At 41.8% G+C, this 6,274-nt stretch overlaps 1 pseudogene; it reads right to left on the bottom strand.

Moving 5' to 3' along the window:
• Positions 1-2,218: 2,218 nt before the first annotated feature.
• Positions 2,219-6,274, bottom strand: part of LOC116914983 — a 4,386-nt pseudogene continuing 330 nt past the window's right edge.

Raw genomic sequence — 6,274 nt, 5'->3', positions numbered from 1 at the left:
GTGCTGAATACTGTCCCCCGAGATCTGGTTGCCCCAGGGACACGGAAATCCTCGCATACCCCAAGTGATGCTATGTAATCACGCTCCTTAATTTAAAGCTGTTGGTTGAATCAAGATGCCTACAGCCCGTAGCTGGGCAGAAGAGATGTAGGCAGAATTTTGGTTCCTGGACTTGGTCAGAGGTAAGACCAGGAGAGGAGAAGAGAGAGGAGGTGGAGAGAGGAGAAATGCCATGGGGTAAGTGAGTCATGAAAATTTGGTCATGAGGACTGGCCAATTGGAGTTAAGAGCAGCCCAGATGGAACATGGCAAGTTATAACTCGGAGTTATTATAGGGAGAGACTAAGAACTGAGAGGTGAGAGGGTTGATATCTGCCCAGCTCTACTTCTCATAAACAGAAAGGTTTTGTGTCTTTTATCTGGGAACCGAATGATCTAAGACGGAGTAGAAACTCCAATTATATATTTATGATAACTGTATCTGTGTTTGTTCAAAGATAAATTCAGTTAAACGTTGTTCACAGATAAACTCAATTAGACCACATACACACACACATATATGTATATACATGCACACACACAGACACACATATGTATATACATGCACACATATGTATATTCATGTACACACATATGTATATTCATGCACACACACGTATATACATGTACACACATATATGTATATACATGCACACACAGACACAGACACACATATGTATATACATGTACACACATATACTATATACATGCACACATATATGTATATTCATGCACACACATGTATATTCATGCACACATATATGTATATACATGCACGCACACACACACACACATACACACACATACACACACATACACACACATACACACACACACACACACACACACACACACACACACACGGCTTCACTGTATGTGGTTGTGTATGAGTGTACGGGCATCTCCTCCAGCTCTCATGTAGAGGTCAGAGTTCAACTTGCGGAGTTGGTCCTTTGCTTCCACCGTGTTGGTCCTGCTGATCAAACACTGTCTGTCAGTCTTAGTGGGACCCTACATGCTGACGCATCTCATTGGCCCCTGCTTATATGTTTGCCATTTCATGTGAATTTATTTGAAATTGATATGAGAATTCACCAGTTAGTGTGGGATTAGATAGTGTTCCCTTGATGCCGGACATCTCAACCTCAGAATTCATTCTTGTAATGCTCTAGAGACAGTGTTTGTGTGCTTGAAAACACTTTTTAACTTACTTGTTTTATAAGGTCAAGCTGGTTTTGTAGGTAGAAGGGTTCATGAGTCCTGACACATGTACAGTGAAGAGTTCATCATTAGCTTCAGGATGTGAACAAGACATTCACCCCCGAAACTCCCCTGCTATCTCGTAGTTAACCTTTCTGCTTGGCAGCTGCTGGTCAATCTCTATGGTTTATCTACTCCATAATGGAACGTAAACAGAATCATCCGCAGTGTGATGGCCTTTGGTTTGGTTTCGTTTTTGTTACTGCAGCACTTTTACTTTTCTTTACACAATGACACGTGTTGCTGGGGCCTAATGTCCTCACTGAACAGCCGAAAACCTCAACTTGTCATTTCTTAAAGAATTGAGTACAGAAATCTTTACATAAATTAAAAGGATGAATACATTTACAGGTGTTGATGCAAAGGTTCCCAACGCAACACGAGTAACAACCCATGGTGGTCAGGAGGGAAAGAAAAACAGAACGGAAACTGGTCCTGAGGTTCAGACTTTCCCACCATGTTAGGGATGGCAAGAAGAAGTGGTAACTCGTGCAAGATTCCTTGTCAGCCTCGGAAAATCCTGAAGTCTGCCGTCAGCTAATACCCTGCACATATTACTACATGGTGCTCTGGGGAGGTCCGCTAGGCTGGGGACTTCTTCCACAGTATGCTCTCCCAGCCACCAAGTGACTGGCCTCATGAACTCAGGACTAAATCATGGTAGTAAACATATACCAAGGGAACAGTTAACTTGAATATAAGGTCAAAAATCAGCAAACGGTTCCCACGATCCAATGCTGATGTCAGATACAAGTTCAAGGACAAATTTTTTTCAAAGGCTCATTCCAGTTTCATGAGGCTAGCATGAGGTGTGTTACATTTGCAAGGGCAAATCGGTACTCAGAATCAGCTCACACAGCAGATGCCTGGGTACATGCTCAGTCCATCTAGAAGCATTTTGCAGTGCATGATGGAGGCCCTACTGGTCATACTCCTGCTTGCTGATCCACATCTGCTGGAAGGTGGATAATGAGGTCAGGATGGAGTCGCCCATCCAGACTGAGTACTTGAGCTCTGGAGGGTGGGGAAGGAATAATCTTAATCTTCATTGTGCTGGGTGCTAGGACTGTGATCTCCTTCTGCATCCTGTCAGCAATGCCTGGATACATGGTGGTACCACCAGGCAGCTCTGTGTTGGCGTACAGGACTTCGTGGATGTCCACATCACACTTCATGATGGGGTTAAAGGTGGTCTCATGAATGCCACAGGACTCCCATGCCCCAGGAGGGGAGGACTGAAAGAGAGCCTGACACTGAACCTCTCATTGTCAATGGTGATCACCTACCTGCCCATTGGGCAGCTCATAACTCTTCTCCAAGGAGGAAGATGCTTATTTTAGCACTTCTTTACTGAGCACGGTACTATTTCATCAGAAGTACCTGGTCCCAGAGGGCTATTTGACAGTTGCCTTGAGTTGTCTGGAGGACAGGGTGGGGTGGGAGGCATGGGGCAGGGGTGTGAGTCTTCTTAACTAGCCCAGGCTGGCCTTCAATTTGCAATCCTTCTCTTTTAACATCCTGGAAATGTAGATTTCAGGGCTGAGGGGATGCTGAATGCTGCATAGAGACTTGGAAGGCTGGTGCAGGAGAACCATTGTGAGTCCCAGGGCAGTCTGAGCTGTGCAGTGTGACTGTCTTAAAAAGGACAAATCATCAAGAATGGCTTTTATCTTAGACTCCTTACCTGTGTTTATCTGTGCACCTGGTGAAAAAATGTATGGCTTGTTTCTAGTTTTTTAGAAGTGTATTATATCCATGAAGGCAGAGGGCAGGGAGCACAGAACCTGTGTGGTTCTGCACCAGGTCTTCTCGTATGTTATGGCTTTCAGTTGAGTTTTTATGAACTCCTGGGTATGAGAAGGACTGGGTCTCTGAGCCTTGTGCCTTCTCCCTGGGCTCTTTTCCTCTGTTGGCTTGTCCTTTTCCAATTTTGATGTGATGCTTTTGTTTTATCTTATTATATTGTATTTTATCATGTTTGGTTGTTATTCGTTAGAAGCCCGTTCTTTTCTAACGAGAGAAATGGATCCTGAGGGGTGGGGAGGTGGAGGAACTGGGAGGAGTAGAGGAGGGAAACTGTAAACAGGATACATGCTTGGTAGGAGAAAAGAACATATTTTCAATAAAAAGGGGAAATTAGAAAAGTATTTTATATAAGCATATGTAAAATTTTACATACGAATGGGTTTTCATTATGATATTTTCATACATCGATAAAGTATTTTTGATCATATTCACCCCAGCCTGGTTGGTTTTCATTGCTTTTGTCATTTAGTTGTTATAAATAATGGTATTAAGAGCTGTATGTTTTTGTATGAATATAACTACTAGGCATACATACAGAGTTCCTTGGGCAGATAATTGTTCACCTTTCTTTTTTTTTTTTCAAGACAGACTTTATTTTGTCGCAAGCTGACCTTTTAGACTGGTGTTCTTGCCTTCTTCCTAAATGTTGGAACTATGTTCCAATGTTTCACTCTAAAAAGAAACTTTTTAGGAAGCCTATGTGGTGCATGTGTAGGTCAGAGAACAACATGATTTTGGGAGTTGATTTTCCCTTCTACATGTGCCTGGAGCCTAAGGTCATCAGACTTGGCATCAGGCTTTAATGTTATTATATAACAAATTTAACAAATCTAGTCTTAAAAGGCAAATGGAGGTTTAGGCTAGGCCCTCTTCCGCTCTAGGAAGACCTCATCAAAGAACTATATTCTTATAAACTTTTAAAAGAATATTAAAACAATTTAAGTGAGCTACCTTCTTAGCCCTTTTTAACTTCCTTGAACCCACTCTGTAACCCCAGTAGACCTTGAATTAATGATCTTCCTTACTTGGCTACCCCAGTAGCTGTGGGGCACTGGCCCCTTTGCTCACCAGGCCCAGCAGCTTTTTGTCGCCTCTGTAACTTCAAGCTTTTTTCCTAATATAGAGTTATTGACCCTTTAAAGCTGCCATTTAAAAGAACCCAGGTTACTAGTGATATCATTTAACCTAATCCCCTAGGACATACCTTACTCAGCTCCCAGACTACATCAAAATTTTGAACAAAGAAAGAACTTATCAGCATTATACATATTGAAAAGGTATTACTGGGCAATGGTGCATGTGGATGGTGTCCCCAGGGCTCTCACGGTATTTGCTGGGACTTTAGTTTCAGAGAAGGTTCACTGAACACAGCAGGACTGACTTGGTTTTCCTGGATTCTATTGGAAGACATTTTCTGTTTCCTGGCTGGATGCTAACTGCATTCTGAGATATATAATGAGAACGATATGTCACCAACTTTCCAAAATGGGCTTGTCTGCACATCTGTCAGCCTGCAATTAAGTGTGCTGATAACCCTGTATTCAGTAGAAGTTTATCGATCACCCTGCCTCCCAAAACCGCATGTCAGGAGTGTTGATGTCTTGATTGCATCTAAAACAAACTTGAAACTTAGCTTCAGAAAGAAGTCAAGGCAGCCTTACACCATCTCTTTTTTCTGTTAAGTTAATGGCTTCTGGGTGAATAACTGATAAGATGAACTTGGTACCATTTATGGCCTTGGTTTCATAAAGAAGCGGAAGGCAGGCCAGGTCCAGTGAGAAGCAAAAATATTTCAGGAAAATACAACAAGTCTTAACAACGTGTATCTTAGTTAAACATATACAAATTAGCCAGTAGGGACCATTTAGTCTTTTCTTAATATGAGTTTTTCCTCATTTTTATGAAGTAAATTGGGGACACCTAATTTGGGATCCAGGCAGTCTGGCAGTCTTACTTCTAAGAACTTCACTGGAAACCATTGAACCTGTGGCCTGCAGAACTGTGCTTGAAGCATCCACTCAGCAAACCTAGCAGTCACTATCCAGTATGGAAATCCCCGGGTGACAGACACATAAGCCTACCTCTAGGTACTATGAATGTAGAGAAGCACACTTCTTCCCTCGCCTTTAAGATCACACCATCTCAGTTGTACATTTCCTAGTGATGATTTCCTGCTACCAAAGATGTGTCGTTTATATTTAAGGAAACCCAGTTCATCCCCAAATACAACACTGAGAAGTTCATAGAGAAGCAACACAGAGACATTGTTGAGGGCTGTGGGTGGCTCAGAGGATAAAAGTGCACTTCTTGCCAGGTCTGACGGTCAATCTGAGGTCAATTTTTATCTCCTATGGTGTTAGGAGAGAATAGATTTCAAAAAGTTTCCTTTGGCCTTCACAGGTGTTCCCTTGGCATTCTCACCTACACATACACACACACACACACACACACACACACACACACACACACACACACACACACATCAACACCACACACCTAAATCCCTCAAACACACACCTGCATACCTATCCCCACCCCACCCCCATCCCCTACAGTCACTAAACACAATGTAATGAAACAGAACAAGATTGAAGAAGCCTTCTGTTGAAAATAATGTTCTTCATTTCTGGGTTATCAATCCACCCCCCCTCCTTCTCAATGTAAATTTCTTTGATGTCATATAATTATTTTTAATATTTATTGAATTATAACCATGACCACCAAAATAACCAGAAATAAATGCAGAGAAATATTTTGCAAGGTCTCCTCCCCTTCTCCCTTGACTCTCTTTTTCTTTGATTAAAATTGTTCCAATACAGCCAATGCAAGATTTCTTTACTGATTCTTTACTTATCAACGATGACAATCAAAAAGTAATGATAGATAACAGGTGCACTGTGATACACTGCTTTTCACAAATGTCCCTCTAGACATTGATTACTATACAAATGTTTGCAGGGTTGGTGTAATTGCACATCTTTACTCTTAGTATTGGGGAAGTAGAAACAGGTAGATCGCTTAAAGTTTGAGGCCAGTCTGGTCTCATTTAATGAATTTCAAGCCAGTCAGAGTTACAGTGAGACCATGTCTCAAACAAAACAAAACAAAACAAAACAAAACAAATGTGTCTTGCCATAGTAGAGTGTCCATGGTAGTCTACAATGATAGC

The sequence above is a fragment of the Rattus rattus genome, chromosome 13 (assembly GCF_011064425.1).
Source record: "Rattus rattus isolate New Zealand chromosome 13, Rrattus_CSIRO_v1, whole genome shotgun sequence".
Classification (NCBI taxonomy): domain Eukaryota; kingdom Metazoa; phylum Chordata; class Mammalia; order Rodentia; family Muridae; genus Rattus; species Rattus rattus.
This window is presented reverse-complemented; position numbering and strand designations above follow the sequence as displayed.